Source organism: Trachinotus anak, unplaced genomic scaffold, assembly GCF_046630095.1.
Source record: "Trachinotus anak isolate AG129_WGS33_773 ecotype Australia unplaced genomic scaffold, CSIRO_AGI_Tana_v1 ptg000006l, whole genome shotgun sequence".
In the NCBI taxonomy this organism is placed as follows: domain Eukaryota; kingdom Metazoa; phylum Chordata; class Actinopteri; order Carangiformes; family Carangidae; genus Trachinotus; species Trachinotus anak.
The window spans coordinates 92,017-115,676 of record NW_027273857.1 but is presented as its reverse complement, the minus strand read 5'-3'; the positions used below and the strand labels follow the sequence as shown (position 1 = coordinate 115,676).

The 23,660-nt window shown below is 44.6% G+C and overlaps 2 long non-coding RNA genes across 3 annotated transcripts; both read left to right on the top strand.

The window, feature by feature from the left end:
* The first annotated feature begins 439 nt into the window (after positions 1 to 439).
* On the top strand, positions 440 to 2,564 carry LOC139622294 (uncharacterized). 2 transcript variants are annotated; one of them, XR_011691191.1, is made up of 4 exons: positions 440 to 454; positions 1,265 to 1,588; positions 1,670 to 1,746; positions 1,828 to 2,564. It is a non-coding gene; the product is annotated as an uncharacterized lncRNA (long non-coding RNA). The 2 variants fall into 2 exon arrangements; XR_011691190.1 differs by lacking the exon at positions 440 to 454 and having other exon boundaries at positions 1,108 to 1,588.
* A 19,388-nt stretch (positions 2,565 to 21,952) lies between these two features.
* LOC139622293 (uncharacterized) lies at positions 21,953 to 23,203 on the top strand. Its single transcript, XR_011691189.1, has 3 exons — positions 21,953 to 22,215; positions 22,297 to 22,373; positions 22,455 to 23,203. It is a non-coding gene; the product is annotated as an uncharacterized lncRNA (long non-coding RNA).
* Positions 23,204 to 23,660: the final 457 nt, after the last annotated feature.

Below are 23,660 nucleotides of genomic sequence, written 5' to 3'. Positions count from 1 at the left end.
GGAGTCGCCAATTATTAAAATTGGTTTTCTGACCGTCAATCGCCAGTCCTGATTTTTGTAGATGGTATGCTGGTGGACTGTCGGCTCTGTGCGCTCCGGTCTGGCTCGTGTGCGAGCGGCGGTACGCTGGGGTTTGGGCACCGGGCTGGAGTCAGACTGAGGAGTATTAGTGTCATTTTGACTTTCAGTTGTGTCCTCTGTCATCATGTTTTTCTCTCCATCCTGTGCCCCCGCCATCACCGTGTTCACCCCTCGCACCGGTTCAGACTCAGCGAGCGCACCTTGAGTGACGTCATCCAGTGCGCCGTGTGTTGCAGAGGTCAGAGAGATTGTCTCGGCCACGGACACAGCCACGTTCGAAAGTTGGGGACCAATTGGTAAGTTATTTACCGAGTCTTCCTCACAAACCAGTTCAAAATTTATTTTGGGGATATTGTCTTGATTTGTGTTATTAGTGTGGCGGAGAAGTTCCGGGAGTACTTGTTGGGGCACAAATGTGTCGTGTACACAGACAACAACCCATTGAGTCACCTTCAGTCCGCCAAACTGGGAGCTGCAGAGCATAGGTGGGCTGCTGAGCTTGCTGTCTTCGATCTTGAAATCAAATATCGTTCTGGGCGCAGCAACCGGAACGCAGACGCACTGTCACGACAGTATGTGCCTGTTCCCCATGTTGCTCCTCCGTTTTTGCCTGGGACCATGGTCCCCAGCAGCATTCAGCAAAGTGCACAACCAGGTCCTGTCGTGTCTGCTATTCAGTCTTTGATCTCCATTCTTCCATCCCACTCTGCATCTGATCTCCACCATATGCAGGAGGATGATCCTTTGCTGAGGGAAGTGTTGTTTTTTTGGAATCGTGGGTCCCCTCCCACCTCAGTTGAGAGGCGGCAGCTTTCCCAGCCAGCAATTGTACTTTTGCGCCAATGGGACCGGCTGGTCAAGGAAGATGGCGTGCTCTTCCGTCGGGTCTTTCGTCCTGACGGTGGCGAAGAGTTTCTTCAACTGGTCTTGCCTGCTGTCTTCAAGCAGGAAACGCTGCATCAGCTCCATCAGGAGCATGGTCACCAGGGCATAGAGAGGACCACTGAGTTGGTCCGGCAGCGTTGTTACTGGCCAGGGATGTCTTCGGATGTCAAAAACTGGGTCTGCTGCTGCTGACCGACCTAGAGACCCCGTGTCTAATTCTCAAACAGCTGTGTTTAGACCGTGGTGTTGACTAAAATTTTGTCCATCGTCGGGTCGACGATTCAAAAGGTGGGGGTAGATGTGGCCGGAGCACGGCTTACTCCTCCTCACAGTGGGGCGCTGTGTCACCCTGTGGCACTGATTTGTGGGCAGGGAGCGCACCTTTATATATAGGGGCCTGGGTACACCTGGCGCACTCTCTCTCTTCCTGTTCCGCTCGTCCGTGGTGGTGGCTGTAGCCTGGAGTGGCGTGGTGAAGCCGTGTGGCGTGCTGGCACCAGAGCGTCTTCAGCGTTTTGCCATAATAACGCACGCTCTGCCCTTCAGCGCAGTGCAGCGTGCCCAGCATCGGTGCGTCTTTGGCGTGTCGCCAGAACGACGCACGCTCTCCTTCGGCGCACGGGTAAGGGGCATTGGCGCACACTGCTGCTTTCTCTCCCACTCACGTGTTGACTGTTTGGTGATATGGCTGTTTCTGCTACAGTGTGGCGGACTGCTGGAGTCACGGGGCTAGGCTGCCCTGCTGGGGGCCGGTCGGCGTTGTGGCGCGGTCTCCACGTGGTAAGTCGGCGTCGTCCGCCTCTCGTTTCAGCCTGTTATGCTGCTCCCGACTGATTGTTTTGTCCTGCTCTGTTGTCCTAGACCTCTCGGCGCTCTGTAATGCCCTGCTGGTGAGGCCCAGAAACTATTAAAGCCACCATTTCCTGGACCCACTGCTGTTTTGGCTGCGTTGGTTCATCCTGACTGTTTTGGCTCACTGAAGCCGTTTTGAATCCTCAGCTCTTCTGAGCTGTGGGGAAGTGACGTACTAAGGCTCTCTGCAGAGTTTGTGTCAGGGCCTATTGCTATTTTTAAGGATTCTGTTTAGTTCATTAATCAACCTTGAAAAGATTTATTTTGTATTCATTTGTTTAATTTGTTGAACATTATTGACTGTTTGTTTGTTGTTTAAGGAACATTATTTACCTTTGTTTGATGGTTTGTTTCGTTGTTTTTAATTACTTAAAGTAGTGTGTGTGTGTGTGTGTGTGTGTGTGTGTGTGTGTAAGAGTGTTAGATAGCAATTAAGGGCCATATTAACTGGGAGGCCAGTTTTATAACTTGCTTTCTTGTCTTTGTGGACAGGTGCGGAGGGCCAGGCGGCGACCCAATTCCTGGTGGTGGTATTTTCTTCACGAACCCCTTGCGGGTGTGTGTGTTTGCAGTGTCACGGGTGCTTTTGGTTAGTTATTCCTCCCCCTTGATTTGATTTTGGGCCGCCGTAGCCTCCACAGCCCTGTTCATTCTGCTCTGTGGCCCCAGTACGTAATTACGAGCCAGTATTGTTCAAGTGATATTTTAATTGGTTGTAAAATAAACTATTTTTCTACTTTTCTAAATACGTCTCTGCCCGTGGTATACGCACCTGTGTAGACCTGTGTATAGTAAATTTAACCATCTAACATCTATCCATCTCAAACTATCTCCTGGGGCGAAACTCCCCAGGTGGCGTTGTCGGTACACCCTTTCCCACCCCTCCACTCGCCACATTAGGATATTGCTCTGTGATCTCGTTTGGTGGGGGTGTTTTCTCCGTTACAGGCTGTGAAGCAAGTAACGGTGCGTCAGCGTGGCACGGATACACTTGGGCCGTTGTTTGTCTGTGCGCCTGGCGTGGTACCGTCGGCTCCTGGGCAGGAGGGGGCGCAGGAGCTAGAATGGTGTGCGGCTCCTTAGCCGTAGTGGCGGAGCTCCCCCTCGTGTTTGGTTCGGCCTGGCTCGGCTCAGATGGACCAGGGAGCCCCAAGTTTCCCGGTTGCGCTGCTTCTTAGGACGGTAATTAATACTTTATTTCAAAAAAGAGGAAATATGTCCTTTATTTTTTGGAACACCTTGTAATAATTGACTATTTCTTTAATCCCATCTATAGGAGAAGTGCTGACTGACCTGGCTCTGGCAGGGTTAGGTTAGGGGACAATGCTCTTTTAAAATAAGATAAATAAAGTTTTCTTTAAAAAAAATTAGAGAGCAGCTCTGGCAACAGGTATCTGCAACGTCATTTTCATATTTACTTCTCCTTAAGGGTTCTTATAACTCCTATAATAATAAAATGAAACAGAGACAAAATTAAAATGACAATATATGAAAAATTAAAAACAAATACATTAGGGTTAAAAAAGAACCTTTGTTTCCTGAAAAAAATTGTAGAGAAAAGGGGGAGAGCCAAATAAAGGGTTAAAAACATAATAAAAAATCACTTAAAGTGGGTGTATCAGGGTTACAACCTCACAGGGTTGAGAGATCTTAGGGTTAGGCACCCACCCCTGTATGGTTGAGGTTAGGGGAGGGGCCATGTACAGGTTAAAATTAATAAATAAATAAACAAAAAAGACGGTTGATGTTAGGCACCCTCCCTTAGATGGTTATGTTTAGGAAAAGGTTCTGGAAAATAATAGAAAAAAAAAAAAAAAAAAAAGGTTGGGTTATTGTACAGAAGTGATTGGTGCATATCACCAGGGTAAATTAAACCACGCCAATGAACACAATACCCAATTAATATGTAGCTTACATAAGGAGAGATGTTTTGTGAATTTATGAGGAAGAGAATGGATAAGAACAATGAATTGGTATTTATTAATAAGTTGTTGCTTTTAAAACATATTATATAGCTCTAGTTCCTAAGTTATTTTTATAGTTTTTAAAAAATTTTTTTATAAAAACGAGATATCTTAAACCATCTTTTACTATAAAATTCATATGAAAAATATATTGTGTAAAAGAGAGTTTGTTTTTATAATTAATAAATAGTAGTTTTTAAAGAGGTTATTTATAATGTTTTAGTAAAAAGCATTAGTTTCTAAAGACTTTTCATAAAAAGAAACTTAACTTATTGTTTTTCATTAAGTCCTTTTGGATTGATAGTTTCCAATGTGTTTATCCATTCTCTTTCTTTTCTTTTTCTGAAGGATCTCGACCAGTTGTTGTTATTTTCTAGTCCCAGAAAGATGTAATTGTTGGGACCATGATTTCTGAGATGATTATAAAGAATAGTAGAGTTTTCTGTTTTATTGAGTTGATATGTATGCTGATAGATCCTGGTTTTTAAGCTGTTGCCTGTCTCTCCTATGTATATTTTTTTACAGATGGTGCACTGGATCGCATAAACTACATTTCTGACGTCTTCCTTGAAGCTCTGTCTGATGGGAGCACCTTTGTCAGAGAATGTGTTTTCTATAAAGAGTTTGTTTATAAATTTGGGGTTGTTTGAGCGTGGTTTTTCTTGTTTTCCCATTGCCGTGTGTACCAGAATGTCCTTCAGATTCTTGTTTCTCCTGTAGGCAGTGATCATCTTAAAATCTCCCAGTTCCTGGATTTGGTTTTGTGCCTGTTGAAAATGGGTTTTCAAAACAGAGTTTAGTTGTGCCACATGAGGTGAGTAAGTAATTACAAAAGGTATGAGCGAGCGGCATGTTATTTTTCCTGCCAGTGTATTCCCCGGATGATTCAAACAGTCTCTTCACCTCACTCTTAATGGCTCTGAGAAACCTGGCTGAATAACCTCTCGGCCTCAGAGCTGCAAATAGAGTATTGGTGGCAGTCTCTACATCCTGTTTATGGGTGCAGATTCTGTGAAATCTGATGAGTTGTGATTTTATGAGACCTTTATATGTATGACGGGGATGAAAGCTGGTCTTATGGAGCAAAGCATGCCTGTCTGTATCCTTAAAGTATACTCTGGTGGCTATGCCTTTTGTACTCTGATTAACATTACAGAAGAAGGCTTGTGTATCTAGGAATTCCACTTGGTGTGGTTGGATGTTGTGCTTAAGGGAGATTTTAGGATGGTGGCTGTTTAAAATTGCCATAAAATCATTCAAATCTGCCAACGAATGTGGCCATATTCCAAAAATATCATCCAGATATCTTAAATAGAGAGCTGGTGTTTTACTGCATTTTTGGAACACAGACCTCTCCCAATCTGCCATATAGATGTCCGCATACGCAGGTGAGTATTTACGGCCCATGGCGCATCCAGAGACCTGCAGGAAATACTTGCCATTGAATTCAAAATCATTCCTTTCTAATGTAAGTTTTAACAGGTCCAGGATGAAGTCATCGGGACGAGAGGGATCAGGATTCCTGTTAAAACATTCAGACACCGCTTTCAGGCCCAGTGTTGTATCTATGTTAGTACACAAGGAGTCCACATCAATGGAAAAAATATACGCATTAACACATGTTCGTATATTTTTCAATTTATTTACAAAATGATATGTATCCTTGACATAACTCGGATGTTGCTGTGACAGTGGGTTCAGGAAGAAATCGATATACTCCGTGATGTTGTATGTCTCCGAGCCACAGTGGCTGACAATGGGTCTGCCACTGGGGATGACATTTGGAACTGGCCACGACGCAGAAGGTTTGTGGATTTTAGGCAGCAGGTAGAATAGGCGTGGGCGAGGATTATCAGGGCCCATAAGGTAAGTTTTTTGTTTATTGTTTATGAATTTGTTTCTATATAACTGTTCTACTTTCTCTCTGACAATGGTCTGGGTTTCTGGCTGGAGTAAATATTGCAGTGGTTTGTAATAATGAGTGTCACTGAGTTGTCTGTCTGCTTCCTGTAAATAGTGAATTTTATCCTGTATACAGATTTGGCCTCCTTTGTCTGCGCCTTTAATGATGATGTCCGGGTTATTGGCGAGACTGGCGAGCGCTCCTCTCTCCGCCTGGCTGATGTTTTGCCTGCTGGAATGGCGCGGCTTGAACTGGCGGAAAGCTGCTATGTCCTCCTTGATGAGGTTCTGAATCGGAGATGACACTGCCTCCAATTTCGGTTCCCAGTGTGATAATGTAATAAAAGGTACGGCTTCCTGTTGTTTATTGTAATCAAAATAGTCTAATAATTTGAAACGGCGGTGATACAGGTGGAGGTCTTTGCGTATTTCTAGTGGAGTTGGTGGTTTGGGCGTAGGTATGAAAGTCAGTCCTTTTTCCAGTATTTCAATTTCTGCTCTATTTAGGGAGAAAGACTGGCTTAAGTTGACTATATTTGATGAAGAGGGGAGTGCATTGGCAGCATGTTTAACTTAGACAGCCAGTGTTTGAGGATCTTATCTGCCGTCTCCTTTGTCCAATGAATTGGATCATTGGGGTTAACTGTAAAATCTGGTCTGTCAATGCGGGTTAAGAAGTTATATTTCAGCCTGATTTTTTGGTTCATTTCAGAAATTAATACCTGTTGGTTTTCTGGTATTTTGTTAGAGTAATGAATGATGGGGACGTGGATGATGGCCATCGGGAAAGCCGTTGTTGTCACGGCAACCAGCTGTTGCAGTTGTTTGCACGAGGTGGGTGTGGTTTGTTCCCTCAGGCAGTTATTGAGTCCGACTGACAGAATAACATGCTCCACCTGTGGTTGGATACTCAGTTTTTTGAGCAGGTGTGTCACGTGTGAGCAGGTGGCACCGGGATAGCTGTCCACTTGGACCCGCTCGTCGGTGAAGACTGGGATTCTGGCCAGATTGGAGTCGCCAATTATTAAAATTGGTTTTCTGACCGTCAATCGCCAGTCCTGATTTTTGTAGATGGTATGCTGGTGGACTGTCGGCTCTGTGCGCTCCGGTCTGGCTCGTGTGCGAGCGGCGGTACGCTGGGGTTTGGGCACCGGGCTGGAGTCAGACTGAGGAGTATTAGTGTCATTTTGACTTTCAGTTGTGTCCTCTGTCATCATGTTTTTCTCTCCATCCTGTGCCCCCGCCATCACCGTGTTCACCCCTCGCACCGGTTCAGACTCAGCGAGCGCACCTTGAGTGACGTCATCCAGTGCGCCGTGTGTTGCAGAGGTCAGAGAGATTGTCTCGGCCACGGACACAGCCACGTTCGAAAGTTGGGGACCAATTGGTAAGTTATTTACCGAGTCTTCCTCACAAACCAGTTCAAAATTTATTTTGGGGATATTGTCTTGATTTGTGTTATTAGGATATTGCTCTGTGATCTCGTTTGGTGGGGGTGTTTTCTCCGTTACAGGCTGTGAAGCAAGTAACGGTGCGTCAGCGTGGCACGGATACACTTGGGCCGTTGTTTGTCTGTGCGCCTGGCGTGGTACCGTCGGCTCCTGGGCAGGAGGGGGCGCAGGAGCTAGAATGGTGTGCGGCTCCTTAGCCGTAGTGGCGGAGCTCCCCCTCGTGTTTGGTTCGGCCTGGCTCGGCTCAGATGGACCAGGGAGCCCCAAGTTTCCCGGTTGCGCTGCTTCTTAGGACGGTAATTAATACTTTATTTCAAAAAAGAGGAAATATGTCCTTTATTTTTTGGAACACCTTGTAATAATTGACTATTTCTTTAATCCCATCTATAGGAGAAGTGCTGACTGACCTGGCTCTGGCAGGGTTAGGTTAGGGGACAATGCTCTTTTAAAATAAGATAAATAAAGTTTTCTTTAAAAAAAATTAGAGAGCAGCTCTGGCAACAGGTATCTGCAACGTCATTTTCATATTTACTTCTCCTTAAGGGTTCTTATAACTCCTATAATAATAAAATGAAACAGAGACAAAATTAAAATGACAATATATGAAAAATTAAAAACAAATACATTAGGGTTAAAAAAGAACCTTTGTTTCCTGAAAAAAATTGTAGAGAAAAGGGGGAGAGCCAAATAAAGGGTTAAAAACATAATAAAAAATCACTTAAAGTGGGTGTATCAGGGTTACAACCTCACAGGGTTGAGAGATCTTAGGGTTAGGCACCCACCCCTGTATGGTTGAGGTTAGGGGAGGGGCCATGTACAGGTTAAAATTAATAAATAAATAAACAAAAAAGACGGTTGATGTTAGGCACCCTCCCTTAGATGGTTATGTTTAGGAAAAGGTTCTGGAAAATAATAGAAAAAAAAAAAAAAAAAAAAGGTTGGGTTATTGTACAGAAGTGATTGGTGCATATCACCAGGGAAAATTAAACCACGCCAATGAACACAATACCCAATTAATATGTAGCTTACATAAGGAGAGATGTTTTGTGAATTTATGAGGGAGAGAATGGATAAGAACAATGAATTGGTATTTATTAATAAGTTGTTGCTTTTAAAACATATTATATAGCTCTAGTTCCTAAGTTATTTTTATAGTTTTTTAAAATTCTTTTTATAAAAACGAGATATCTTAAACCATCTTTTACTATAAAATTCATATGAAAAATATAATGTGTAAAAGAGAGTTTGTTTTTATAATTAATAAATAGTAGTTTTTAAAGAGGTTATTTATAATGTTTTAGTAAAAAGCATTAGTTTCTAAAGACTTTTCATAAAAAGAAACTTAACTTATTGTTTTTCATTAAGTCCTTTTGGATTGATAGTTTCCAATGTGTTTATCCATTCTCTTTCTTTTCTTTTTCTGAAGGATCTCGACCAGTTGTTGTTATTTTCTAGTCCCAGAAAGATGTAATTGTTGGGACCATGATTTCTGAGATGATTATAAAGAATAGTAGAGTTTTCTGTTTTATTGAGTTGATATGTATGCTGATAGATCCTGGTTTTTAAGCTGTTGCCTGTCTCTCCTATGTATATTTTTTTAACAGATGGTGCACTGGATCGCATAAACTACATTTCTGACGTCTTCCTTGAAGCTCTGTCTGATGGGAGCACCTTTGTCAGAGAATGTGTTTTCTATAAAGAGTTTGTTTATAAATTTGGGGTTGTTTGAGCGTGGTTTTTCTTGTTTTCCCATTGCCGTGTGTACCAGAATGTCCTTCAGATTCTTGTTTCTCCTGTAGGCAGTGATCATCTTAAAATCTCCCAGTTCCTGGATTTGGTTTTGTGCCTGTTGAAAATGGGTTTTCAAAACAGAGTTTAGTTGTGCCACATGAGGTGAGTAAGTAATTACAAAAGGTATGAGCGAGCGGCATGTTATTTTTCCTGCCAGTGTATTCCCCGGATGATTCAAACAGTCTCTTCACCTCACTCTTAATGGCTCTGAGAAACCTGGCTGAATAACCTCTCGGCCTCAGAGCTGCAAATAGAGTATTGGTGGCAGTCTCTACATCCTGTTTATGGGTGCAGATTCTGTGAAATCTGATGAGTTGTGATTTTATGAGACCTTTATATGTATGACGGGGATGAAAGCTGGTCTTATGGAGCAAAGCATGCCTGTCTGTATCCTTAAAGTATACTCTGGTGGCTATGCCTTTTGTACTCTGATTAACATTACAGAAGAAGGCTTGTGTATCTAGGAATTCCACTTGGTGTGGTTGGATGTTGTGCTTAAGGGAGATTTTAGGATGGTGGCTGTTTAAAATTGCCATAAAATCATTCAAATCTGCCAACGAATGTGGCCATATTCCAAAAATATCATCCAGATATCTTAAATAGAGAGCTGGTGTTTTACTGCATTTTTGGAACACAGACCTCTCCCAATCTGCCATATAGATGTCCGCATACGCAGGTGAGTATTTACGGCCCATGGCGCATCCAGAGACCTGCAGGAAATACTTGCCATTGAATTCAAAATCATTCCTTTCTAATGTAAGTTTTAACAGGTCCAGGATGAAGTCATCGGGACGAGAGGGATCAGGATTCCTGTTAAAACATTCAGACACCGCTTTCAGGCCCAGTGTTGTATCTATGTTAGTACACAAGGAGTCCACATCAATGGAAAAAATATACGCATTAACACATGTTCGTATATTTTTCAATTTATTTACAAAATGATATGTATCCTTGACATAACTCGGATGTTGCTGTGACAGTGGGTTCAGGAAGAAATCGATATACTCCGTGATGTTGTATGTCTCCGAGCCACAGTGGCTGACAATGGGTCTGCCACTGGGGATGACATTTGGAACTGGCCACGACGCAGAAGGTTTGTGGATTTTAGGCAGCAGGTAGAATAGGCGTGGGCGAGGATTATCAGGGCCCATAAGGTAAGTTTTTTGTTTATTGTTTATGAATTTGTTTCTATATAACTGTTCTACTTTCTCTCTGACAATGGTCTGGGTTTCTGGCTGGAGTAAATATTGCAGTGGTTTGTAATAATGAGTGTCACTGAGTTGTCTGTCTGCTTCCTGTAAATAGTGAATTTTATCCTGTATACAGATTTGGCCTCCTTTGTCTGCGCCTTTAATGATGATGTCCGGGTTATTGGCGAGACTGGCGAGCGCTCCTCTCTCCGCCTGGCTGATGTTTTGCCTGCTGGAATGGCGCGGCTTGAACTGGCGGAAAGCTGCTATGTCCTCCTTGATGAGGTTCTGAATCGGAGATGACACTGCCTCCAATTTCGGTTCCCAGTGTGATAATGTAATAAAAGGTACGGCTTCCTGTTGTTTATTGTAATCAAAATAGTCTAATAATTTGAAACGGCGGTGATACAGGTGGAGGTCTTTGCGTATTTCTAGTGGAGTTGGTGGTTTGGGCGTAGGTATGAAAGTCAGTCCTTTTTCCAGTATTTCAATTTCTGCTCTATTTAGGGAGAAAGACTGGCTTAAGTTGACTATATTTGATGAAGAGGGGAGTGCATTGGCAGCATGTTTAACTTAGACAGCCAGTGTTTGAGGATCTTATCTGCCGTCTCCTTTGTCCAATGAATTGGATCATTGGGGTTAACTGTAAAATCTGGTCTGTCAATGCGGGTTAAGAAGTTATATTTCAGCCTGATTTTTTGGTTCATTTCAGAAATTAATACCTGTTGGTTTTCTGGTATTTTGTTAGAGTAATGAATGATGGGGACGTGGATGATGGCCATCGGGAAAGCCGTTGTTGTCACGGCAACCAGCTGTTGCAGTTGTTTGCACGAGGTGGGTGTGGTTTGTTCCCTCAGGCAGTTATTGAGTCCGACTGACAGAATAACATGCTCCACCTGTGGTTGGATACTCAGTTTTTTGAGCAGGTGTGTCACGTGTGAGCAGGTGGCACCGGGATAGCTGTCCACTTGGACCCGCTCGTCGGTGAAGACTGGGATTCTGGCCAGATTGGAGTCGCCAATTATTAAAATTGGTTTTCTGACCGTCAATCGCCAGTCCTGATTTTTGTAGATGGTATGCTGGTGGACTGTCGGCTCTGTGCGCTCCGGTCTGGCTCGTGTGCGAGCGGCGGTACGCTGGGGTTTGGGCACCGGGCTGGAGTCAGACTGAGGAGTATTAGTGTCATTTTGACTTTCAGTTGTGTCCTCTGTCATCATGTTTTTCTCTCCATCCTGTGCCCCCGCCATCACCGTGTTCACCCCTCGCACCGGTTCAGACTCAGCGAGCGCACCTTGAGTGACGTCATCCAGTGCGCCGTGTGTTGCAGAGGTCAGAGAGATTGTCTCGGCCACGGACACAGCCACGTTCGAAAGTTGGGGACCAATTGGTAAGTTATTTACCGAGTCTTCCTCACAAACCAGTTCAAAATTTATTTTGGGGATATTGTCTTGATTTGTGTTATTAGGATATTGCTCTGTGATCTCGTTTGGTGGGGGTGTTTTCTCCGTTACAGGCTGTGAAGCAAGTAACGGTGCGTCAGCGTGGCACGGATACACTTGGGCCGTTGTTTGTCTGTGCGCCTGGCGTGGTACCGTCGGCTCCTGGGCAGGAGGGGGCGCAGGAGCTAGAATGGTGTGCGGCTCCTTAGCCGTAGTGGCGGAGCTCCCCCTCGTGTTTGGTTCGGCCTGGCTCGGCTCAGATGGACCAGGGAGCCCCAAGTTTCCCGGTTGCGCTGCTTCTTAGGACGGTAATTAATACTTTATTTCAAAAAAGAGGAAATATGTCCTTTATTTTTTGGAACACCTTGTAATAATTGACTATTTCTTTAATCCCATCTATAGGAGAAGTGCTGACTGACCTGGCTCTGGCAGGGTTAGGTTAGGGGACAATGCTCTTTTAAAATAAGATAAATAAAGTTTTCTTTAAAAAAAATTAGAGAGCAGCTCTGGCAACAGGTATCTGCAACGTCATTTTCATATTTACTTCTCCTTAAGGGTTCTTATAACTCCTATAATAATAAAATGAAACAGAGACAAAATTAAAATGACAATATATGAAAAATTAAAAACAAATACATTAGGGTTAAAAAAGAACCTTTGTTTCCTGAAAAAAATTGTAGAGAAAAGGGGGAGAGCCAAATAAAGGGTTAAAAACATAATAAAAAATCACTTAAAGTGGGTGTATCAGGGTTACAACCTCACAGGGTTGAGAGATCTTAGGGTTAGGCACCCACCCCTGTATGGTTGAGGTTAGGGGAGGGGCCATGTACAGGTTAAAATTAATAAATAAATAAACAAAAAAGACGGTTGATGTTAGGCACCCTCCCTTAGATGGTTATGTTTAGGAAGAGGTTCTGGAAAATAATAGAAAAAAAAAAAAAAAAAAAAGGTTGGGTTATTGTACAGAAGTGATTGGTGCATATCACCAGGGTAAATTAAACCACGCCAATGAACACAATACCCAATTAATATGTAGCTTACATAAGGAGAGATGTTTTGTGAATTTATGAGGGAGAGAATGGATAAGAACAATGAATTGGTATTTATTAATAAGTTGTTGCTTTTAAAACATATTATATAGCTCTAGTTCCTAAGTTATTTTTATAGTTTTTTAAAATTCTTTTTATAAAAACGAGATATCTTAAACCATCTTTTACTATAAAATTCATATGAAAAATATAATGTGTAAAAGAGAGTTTGTTTTTATAATTAATAAATAGTAGTTTTTAAAGAGGTTATTTATAATGTTTTAGTAAAAAGCATTAGTTTCTAAAGACTTTTCATAAAAAGAAACTTAACTTATTGTTTTTCATTAAGTCCTTTTGGATTGATAGTTTCCAATGTGTTTATCCATTCTCTTTCTTTTCTTTTTCTGAAGGATCTCGACCAGTTGTTGTTATTTTCTAGTCCCAGAAAGATGTAATTGTTGGGACCATGATTTCTGAGATGATTATAAAGAATAGTAGAGTTTTCTGTTTTATTGAGTTGATATGTATGCTGATAGATCCTGGTTTTTAAGCTGTTGCCTGTCTCTCCTATGTATATTTTTTTAACAGATGGTGCACTGGATCGCATGCACTGAACCCCCCCACTCCATTAACGACTTCCGTCTGGCCAACGATCTGAATGAGTTCTACTGCCGCTTTGAAAGACAGTGGGACAAGCCTGACACTAACCTCCACATCAGAGCCACATCAGAACCCCCCTCCTCCTCCTCTACCAAAGGAACGTCTCTCTCTATCCTGGAGAGAGATGTCAACAGGCTTTTTAAGAAGCAGAACCCCCGCAAAGCAGCCGGTCCTGACTCTGTCTCTCCATCATCCCTGAAGCACTGTGCTGATCAGCTGTCTCCAGTGTTCACAGACATCTTCAACACCTCACTGGAGACCTGCCACGTGCCAGCCTGCTTCAAATCCTCCACCATCATCCCTGTCCCCAAAAAACCAAGGCCCACAGGACTAAATGACTATAGACCCATTGCCCTGACCTCTGTGGTCATGAAATCATTTGAGCGTCTTGTCCTGTCCCACCTCAAATCCATCACTGACCCACTCCTGGACCCCCTGCAGTTCGCCTACAGAGCCAACAGGTCCGTAGACGACGCCGTCAACATGGCTCTCCACTTCATCCTCCAGCACCTGGACTCCTCAGGGACCTATGCCAGGATCCTGTTTGTGGACTTCAGCTCTGCCTTCAACACCATCATCCCGGCTCTGCTGCAGGACAAGCTCTCCCAGCTGAGCGTGCCTGACTCCACCTGCAGGTGGATCACCGACTTCCTGTCTGACAGGAGGCAGCACGTGAAGCTAGGAAAGCACGTGTCTGACTCCCAGACCATCAGCACTGGATCCCCGCAAGGCTGCGTTCTTTCTCCTCTGCTCTTCTCCCTGTACACCAACACCTGCACCTCCAGCCATCAGTCTGTCAAGCTCCTGAAGTTTGCAGACGACACCACTCTCATTGGACTCATCTCTGATGGCGATGAGTCTGCCTACAGGTGGGAGACTGAGCGTCTGGTGACCTGGTGCAGGCAGAACAACCTAGAGCTAAACGCTCTGAAGACAGTGGAAATGATAGTGGACTTCAGGAAGAGCCCAGCCCCACCCACCCCCATCACCCTGTGTGACTCCCCCGTGGCTACCGTGGAGCATTTTCGCTTCTTGGGAACCACCATCACACAGGATCTCAAATGGGAGCTAAACATCAGCTCCCTCATCAAAAAAGCTCAGCAGAGGATGTATTTCCTGAGGCAATTGAAGAAGTTCAACCTGCCAAGGACTATGATGGTGAACTTCTACACCTCCATCATTGAGTCCATCCTCACCTCCTCCATCACCATCTGGTACGCTGCTGCCACGGAGAGGGACAATAACAGACTGCAGCGTATCATCCACTCTGCTGAGAAGGTGATTGGCTGCAATCTTCCGTCCCTCCAGGACCTGTACGCCTCAAGGACTCTGAGGCGTGCAGGGAAGATTGTAGCTGACTCCTCCCACCCTGGACACAAACTCTTTGAGACACTCCCCTCTGGCAGGAGGCTGCGGTCCTTCAGGACCAAAACCTCTCGCCACAAAAATAGCTTCTTCCCATCTGCTATTAGCCTCATCAACAAGGCTAGAGAGCTCCACTGTTGCTGATCAATTGCACCAATCACCAGAAAAAATTCCTTGTATGTGAAAACATACTTGGCAATAAAACTGATTCTGATTCTGATTCTGATTCTGATTCTGATAAACTACATTTCTGACGTCTTCCTTGAAGCTCTGTCTGATGGGAGCACCTTTGTCAGAGAATGTGTTTTCTATAAAGAGTTTGTTTATAAATTTGGGGTTGTTTGAGCGTGGTTTTTCTTGTTTTCCCATTGCCGTGTGTACCAGAATGTCCTTCAGATTCTTGTTTCTCCTGTAGGCAGTGATCATCTTAAAATCTCCCAGTTCCTGGATTTGGTTTTGTGCCTGTTGAAAATGGGTTTTCAAAACAGAGTTTAGTTGTGCCACATGAGGTGAGTAAGTAATTACAAAAGGTATGAGCGAGCGGCATGTTATTTTTCCTGCCAGTGTATTCCCCGGATGATTCAAACAGTCTCTTCACCTCACTCTTAATGGCTCTGAGAAACCTGGCTGAATAACCTCTCGGCCTCAGAGCTGCAAATAGAGTATTGGTGGCAGTCTCTACATCCTGTTTATGGGTGCAGATTCTGTGAAATCTGATGAGTTGTGATTTTATGAGACCTTTATATGTATGACGGGGATGAAAGCTGGTCTTATGGAGCAAAGCATGCCTGTCTGTATCCTTAAAGTATACTCTGGTGGCTATGCCTTTTGTACTCTGATTAACATTACAGAAGAAGGCTTGTGTATCTAGGAATTCCACTTGGTGTGGTTGGATGTTGTGCTTAAGGGAGATTTTAGGATGGTGGCTGTTTAAAATTGCCATAAAATCATTCAAATCTGCCAACGAATGTGGCCATATTCCAAAAATATCATCCAGATATCTTAAATAGAGAGCTGGTGTTTTACTGCATTTTTGGAACACAGACCTCTCCCAATCTGCCATATAGATGTCCGCATACGCAGGTGAGTATTTACGGCCCATGGCGCATCCAGAGACCTGCAGGAAATACTTGCCATTGAATTCAAAATCATTCCTTTCTAATGTAAGTTTTAACAGGTCCAGGATGAAGTCATCGGGACGAGAGGGATCAGGATTCCTGTTAAAACATTCAGACACCGCTTTCAGGCCCAGTGTTGTATCTATGTTAGTACACAAGGAGTCCACATCAATGGAAAAAATATACGCATTAACACATGTTCGTATATTTTTCAATTTATTTACAAAATGATATGTATCCTTGACATAACTCGGATGTTGCTGTGACAGTGGGTTCAGGAAGAAATCGATATACTCCGTGATGTTGTATGTCTCCGAGCCACAGTGGCTGACAATGGGTCTGCCACTGGGGATGACATTTGGAACTGGCCACGACGCAGAAGGTTTGTGGATTTTAGGCAGCAGGTAGAATAGGCGTGGGCGAGGATTATCAGGGCCCATAAGGTAAGTTTTTTGTTTATTGTTTATGAATTTGTTTCTATATAACTGTTCTACTTTCTCTCTGACAATGGTCTGGGTTTCTGGCTGGAGTAAATATTGCAGTGGTTTGTAATAATGAGTGTCACTGAGTTGTCTGTCTGCTTCCTGTAAATAGTGAATTTTATCCTGTATACAGATTTGGCCTCCTTTGTCTGCGCCTTTAATGATGATGTCCGGGTTATTGGCGAGACTGGCGAGCGCTCCTCTCTCCGCCTGGCTGATGTTTTGCCTGCTGGAATGGCGCGGCTTGAACTGGCGGAAAGCTGCTATGTCCTCCTTGATGAGGTTCTGAATCGGAGATGACACTGCCTCCAATTTCGGTTCCCAGTGTGATAATGTAATAAAAGGTACGGCTTCCTGTTGTTTATTGTAATCAAAATAGTCTAATAATTTGAAACGGCGGTGATACAGGTGGAGGTCTTTGCGTATTTCTAGTGGAGTTGGTGGTTTGGGCGTAGGTATGAAAGTCAGTCCTTTTTCCAGTATTTCAATTTCTGCTCTATTTAGGGAGAAAGACTGGCTTAAGTTGACTATATTTGATGAAGAGGGGAGTGCATTGGCAGCATGTTTAACTTAGACAGCCAGTGTTTGAGGATCTTATCTGCCGTCTCCTTTGTCCAATGAATTGGATCATTGGGGTTAACTGTAAAATCTGGTCTGTCAATGCGGGTTAAGAAGTTATATTTCAGCCTGATTTTTTGGTTCATTTCAGAAATTAATACCTGTTGGTTTTCTGGTATTTTGTTAGAGTAATGAATGATGGGGACGTGGATGATGGCCATCGGGAAAGCCGTTGTTGTCACGGCAACCAGCTGTTGCAGTTGTTTGCACGAGGTGGGTGTGGTTTGTTCCCTCAGGCAGTTATTGAGTCCGACTGACAGAATAACATGCTCCACCTGTGGTTGGATACTCAGTTTTTTGAGCAGGTGTGTCACGTGTGAGCAGGTGGCACCGGGATAGCTGTCCACTTGGACCCGCTCGTCGGTGAAGACTGGGATTCTGGCCAGATTGGAGTCGCCAATTATTAAAATTGGTTTTCTGACCGTCAATCGCCAGTCCTGATTTTTGTAGATGGTATGCTGGTGGACTGTCGGCTCTGTGCGCTCCGGTCTGGCTCGTGTGCGAGCGGCGGTACGCTGGGGTTTGGGCACCGGGCTGGAGTCAGACTGAGGAGTATTAGTGTCATTTTGACTTTCAGTTGTGTCCTCTGTCATCATGTTTTTCTCTCCATCCTGTGCCCCCGCCATCACCGTGTTCACCCCTCGCACCGGTTCAGACTCAGCGAGCGCACCTTGAGTGACGTCATCCAGTGCGCCGTGTGTTGCAGAGGTCAGAGAGATTGTCTCGGCCACGGACACAGCCACGTTCGAAAGTTGGGGACCAATTGGTAAGTTATTTACCGAGTCTTCCTCACAAACCAGTTCAAAATTTATTTTGGGGATATTGTCTTGATTTGTGTTATTAGTGTGGCGGAGAAGTTCCGGGAGTACTTGTTGGGGCACAAATGTGTCGTGTACACAGACAACAACCCATTGAGTCACCTTCAGTCCGCCAAACTGGGAGCTGCAGAGCATAGGTGGGCTGCTGAGCTTGCTGTCTTCGATCTTGAAATCAAATATCGTTCTGGGCGCAGCAACCGGAACGCAGACGCACTGTCACGACAGTATGTGCCTGTTCCCCATGTTGCTCCTCCGTTTTTGCCTGGGACCATGGTCCCCAGCAGCATTCAGCAAAGTGCACAACCAGGTCCTGTCGTGTCTGCTATTCAGTCTTTGATCTCCATTCTTCCATCCCACTCTGCATCTGATCTCCACCATATGCAGGAGGATGATCCTTTGCTGAGGGAAGTGTTGTTTTTTTGGAATCGTGGGTCCCCTCCCACCTCAGTTGAGAGGCAGCAGCTTTCCCAGCCAGCAATTGTACTTTTGCGCCAATGGGACCGGCTGGTCAAGGAAGATGGCGTGCTCTTCCGTCGGGTCTTTCGTCCTGACGGTGGCGAAGAGTTTCTTCAACTGGTCTTGCCTGCTGTCTTCAAGCAGGAAACGCTGCATCAGCTCCATCAGGAGCATGGTCACCAGGGCATAGAGAGGACCACTGAGTTGGTCCGGCAGCGTTGTTACTGGCCAGGGATGTCTTCGGATGTCAAAAACTGGGTCTGCTGCTGCTGACCGACCTAGAGACCCCGTGTCTAATTCTCAAACAGCTGGCTGCAGCAGGATGAATATGTTAGTTTAAATGAATCAACACCCCCCACTCATGTTAACGTTCATATCCCTCGAAGCACAGGCCGAGGAGGAGGGGTGGCAGCCATCTATCACTCCAATTTATTACTGAATCCCAAGCATAAGGTTAATCATAATTCGTTTGAAAGCCTTATTCTTAGTCTGTCTCACCCAAACCGGAAGACACAAAAACCAGTCCTACTAGTTACTGTATATCGTCCTCCTGCTCCTTACTCTGAGTTCTTATCTGAGTTCTCAGACTTTTTATCTGAGTTAGCTCTTAGCACAGATAAAGTCATCATAGTGGGTGATTTTAACATTCATGTAGATGTTGAAAGTGACAGCCTGAGTCATGCATTTAATTCATTATTAGACTCAATTGGCTTCTCTCAGCATGTTAATGAACCCACTCACTCTTTTAATCATACCCTTGATCTGGTTCTGACTTATGGGATTGACATTGAATACCTAACAGTTTCTCCCAGAAACCCTCATTTATCTGACCATTCTCTGTTAACATTTGAGTTTTCAGTCATGGACTACACAGCATCTGGGGAAAAAATCTATTACAGCAGGTGTCTCTCTGACAATACCATTAGCAAATTTAAAGAAAGGATCCCATCAGTACTTAGCCCACTGCCATGTATCAATGCAGTAGGGAACAGCTCTCTTAACTTCACAGCCACACAGGTTGTTGATTTGTTGATAGTACTGTAGCCTCACTGCGTGCAACTCTAGATACTGTGGCCCCTCTGAGGAAGAAGGTAGTGAGTCAGAGAAGGCTAGCTCCATGGTACAACTCAGAAACACGAGCTTTAAAGCAAAATTCAAGGAAGCTAGAAAGAAGGTGGCGTTCTACTAACCTGGATGAATCTTTAAAGGCTTGGAAAGACAGCCTGTTGGCGTATAAAAAAAGCCTCCGTAAAGCCAGAACATCCTATTATTCATCATTGATAGAAGAAAACAAGAACAATCCCAAGTTTCTGTTCAGCACTGTAGCCAGGCTGACAGACAGCTACAGCTCTGTTGATCCATCTATACCTTTAGCCCTCAGTTGTAATGACTTCATGAGCTTCTTTACAGATAAAATTGTCTCTGTTAGAGAAAAAATTCACCATCTCCTCCCCACAGCTGGTTCAGATGTATTGTCCAGTTCAGCAGCCTCAGAGTCAACTGTAACTGGCTTATATTTTGACTGTTTCTCTCCTGTACATCTCCCTGAGCTCACTTCAACAGTTTATTTATCTAAACCATCATCCTGTCTTCTAGACCCTGTTCCAACAAGGTTGTTCAAAGAGGTTTTTCCTTTACTTGACACCTCTATATTAAGTCTGATTAACTTATCTTTATCAACTGGTTATGTACCGCAGGCTTTTAAAGTTGCAGTAATTAAACCTCTACTTAAAAAGCCTACTCTTGATCCTGACGTTTTAGCCAATTATAGACCTATATCCAACCTCCCCTTTATCTCCAAAATCCTTGAGAGGGTCGTTGCAAACCAGTTATGTGATTACTTGCACAGGAATGGTTTGTTTGAAGACTTTCAGTCAGGTTTTAGAGTCCATCATAGCACAGAAACAGCTCTGGTTAAGGTTACCAATGATCTCCTCATAGCCTCAGACAATGGACTTGTCTCTATACTTGTCCTACTAGATCTTAGTGCCGCATTTGACACCATCGATCATAAGATTTTATTACAGAGACTAGAACATATGGTCGGCATCAAAGGAACCGCACTAAGCTGGTTTAAGTCATATCTGTCAGATAGACTCCAGTTTGTTCATGTTAACAATGACTCCTCTATCATCACAGAAGTCAGTCATGGAGTTCCACAAGGTTCTGTGCTAGGACCAATGCTCTTCAGTCTATATATGCTTCCTCTGGGAAACATTATTAGGAGGCACCAGATGAATTTCCATTGTTACGCAGATGACACCCAGCTGTACTTATCCATGAAGCCAGGTGAGACTAACCAGGTAGCCAAGCTTCAGGTCTGTCTTAAGGACATAAAAATCTGGATGACCAGTAATTTCTTACTCTTAAATTCAGACAAAACTGAAGTTATTGTAATTGGCCCAAAACACCTCAGAGATACACTATGTGATAATATACTGACTCTGGATGACATCACCTTGGCCTCCAGTGCTACAGTCAGAAACCTTGGTGTCATTTTTGACCAGGACTTGTCCTTTACTTCACATATAAAGCAAGTCTCTAGGACAGCCTTCTTCCACCTGCGCAATATTGCTAAAATCAGACCCATTCTGTGTCTAAAGGATGCTGAAAAACTAGTTCATGCATTTGTTACCTCAAGACTGGACTACTGTAACTCTTTATTGTCAGGATGTCCCAAAAATTCAGTAAAAAGCCTCCAATTGATCCAGAATGCGGCAGCACGAGTACTGACAGGAACGAGGAAACGAGATCACGTCTCTCCTGTGTTAGCCTCTCTGCATTGGCTCCCTGTAAAATCCAGAATCGAATTTAAAATCCTCCTCCTCACCTACAAAGCCATTAATGGTCAGGCACCATCGTACCTTGGAGAGCTTATAGTTCCCTATTTTCCCAATAGGACACTTCGCTCTCTAAATGCAGGTCAACTTGTGGTTCCCAGAGTTTGTAAGAGTAGAATGGGGGGCAGAGCCTTCAGCTATCAGGCTCCTCTCCTGTGGAACCAGCTCCCAGTGTGGGTTCGGGAGGCAGACACCCTCTCTACCTTTAAGATCAGGCTTAAAACTGTCCTGTTTAGTAAAGCTTATAGTTAGGGCTGGCTCGGGTATGTCCTGACCCATCCCTTAGCTATGCTGCTATAGAGCTAAACTGCTGGGGGATTCCCATGATTCACTGGGCGCTCTCTCCCTATTTCTGTCTCTCTCCCCCGCTCTCTCTCAATGACTTCATGCCATTAACTTTGTTTTTTTTTTTTTTTTTTTTTCTCTCCCGTAGTTTTGTGCTTCTCCTCTCTCTCCCTCTCTCTGTCCTCATTCTGCAGGTATCTCTGCCTCGGGAACAGCAGGATCCAGATCCACCACGACTCATCTTTACTATTACTATTACCTGTCTTTATTATTAATAACGCCATTACCGACACAGCTGTTCCTGGTCTCTCTCTCTTCTCTCCCCTCTCCTCCCCCTCCCCCTCTTTCTATCTTCCCCTAAACCCAACCGGTCGAGGCAGACGGCCGCCCACCCTGAGCCCGGTTCTGTTGGAGGTTTCTTCCTGTTAAAAGGGAGTTTTTCCTCCCCCCTGTCGCCAAGCGCTTGCTCGTTGTGGGAACTGTTGGGTTTTTCTCTGTAACAAAGTAAGGTCTTGACCTTACCCTGTAAAGTGCCTTGAGATAATGTATATTATGATTTGGCGCTATACAAATAAAATTGAATTGAATTGAATTGAATTGTTTAGACCGTGGTGTTGACTAAAATTTTGTCCATCGTCGGGTCGACGATTCAAAAGGTGGGGGTAGATGTGGCCGGAGCACGGCTTACTCCTCCTCACAGTGGGGCGCTGTGTCACCCTGTGGCACTGATTTGTGGGCAGGGAGCGCACCTTTATATATAGGGGCCTGGGTACACCTGGCGCACTCTCTCTCTTCCTGTTCCGCTCGTCCGTGGTGGTGGCTGTAGCCTGGAGTGGCGTGGTGAAGCCGTGTGGCGTGCTGGCACCAGAGCGTCTTCAGCGTTTTGCCATAATAACGCACGCTCTGCCCTTCAGCGCAGTGCAGCGTGCCCAGCATCGGTGCGTCTTTGGCGTGTCGCCAGAACGACGCACGCTCTCCTTCGGCGCACGGGTAAGGGGCATTGGCGCACACTGCTGCTTTCTCTCCCACTCACGTGTTGACTGTTTGGTGATATGGCTGTTTCTGCTACAGTGTGGCGGACTGCTGGAGTCACGGGGCTAGGCTGCCCTGCTGGGGGCCGGTCGGCGTTGTGGCGCGGTCTCCACGTGGTAAGTCGGCGTCGTCCGCCTCTCGTTTCAGCCTGTTATGCTGCTCCCGACTGATTGTTTTGTCCTGCTCTGTTGTCCTAGACCTCTCGGCGCTCTGTAATGCCCTGCTGGTGAGGCCCAGAAACTATTAAAGCCACCATTTCCTGGACCCACTGCTGTTTTGGCTGCGTTGGTTCATCCTGACTGTTTTGGCTCACTGAAGCCGTTTTGACTCCTCAGCTCTTCTGAGCTGTGGGGAAGTGACGTACTAAGGCTCTCTGCAGAGTTTGTGTCAGGGCCTATTGCTATTTTTAAGGATTCTGTTTAGTTCATTAATCAACCTTGAAAAGATTTATTTTGTATTCATTTGTTTAATTTGTTGAACATTATTGACTGTTTGTTTGTTGTTTAAGGAACATTATTTACCTTTGTTTGATGGTTTGTTTCGTTGTTTTTAATTACTTAAAGTAGTGTGTGTGTGTGTGTGTGTGTGTGTGTGTGTGTGTGTGTGTGTGTGTAAGAGTGTTAGATAGCAATTAAGGGCCATATTAACTGGGAGGCCAGTTTTATAACTTGCTTTCTTGTCTTTGTGGACAGGTGCGGAGGGCCAGGCGGCGACCCAATTCCTGGTGGTGGTATTTTCTTCACGAACCCCTTGCGGGTGTGTGTGTTTGCAGTGTCACGGGTGCTTTTGGTTAGTTATTCCTCCCCCTTGATTTGATTTTGGGCCGCCGTAGCCTCCACAGCCCTGTTCATTCTGCTCTGTGGCCCCAGTACGTAATTACGAGCCAGTATTGTTCAAGTGATATTTTAATTGGTTGTAAAATAAACTATTTTTCTACTTTTCTAAATACGTCTCTGCCCGTGGTATACGCACCTGTGTAGACCTGTGTATAGTAAATTTAACCATCTAACATCTATCCATCTCAAACTATCTCCTGGGGCGAAACTCCCCAGGTGGCGTTGTCGGTACACCCTTTCCCACCCCTCCACTCGCCACATTAGGATATTGCTCTGTGATCTCGTTTGGTGGGGGTGTTTTCTCCGTTACAGGCTGTGAAGCAAGTAACGGTGCGTCAGCGTGGCACGGATACACTTGGGCCGTTGTTTGTCTGTGCGCCTGGCGTGGTACCGTCGGCTCCTGGGCAGGAGGGGGCGCAGGAGCTAGAATGGTGTGCGGCTCCTTAGCCGTAGTGGCGGAGCTCCCCCTCGTGTTTGGTTCGGCCTGGCTCGGCTCAGATGGACCAGGGAGCCCCAAGTTTCCCGGTTGCGCTGCTTCTTAGGACGGTAATTAATACTTTATTTCAA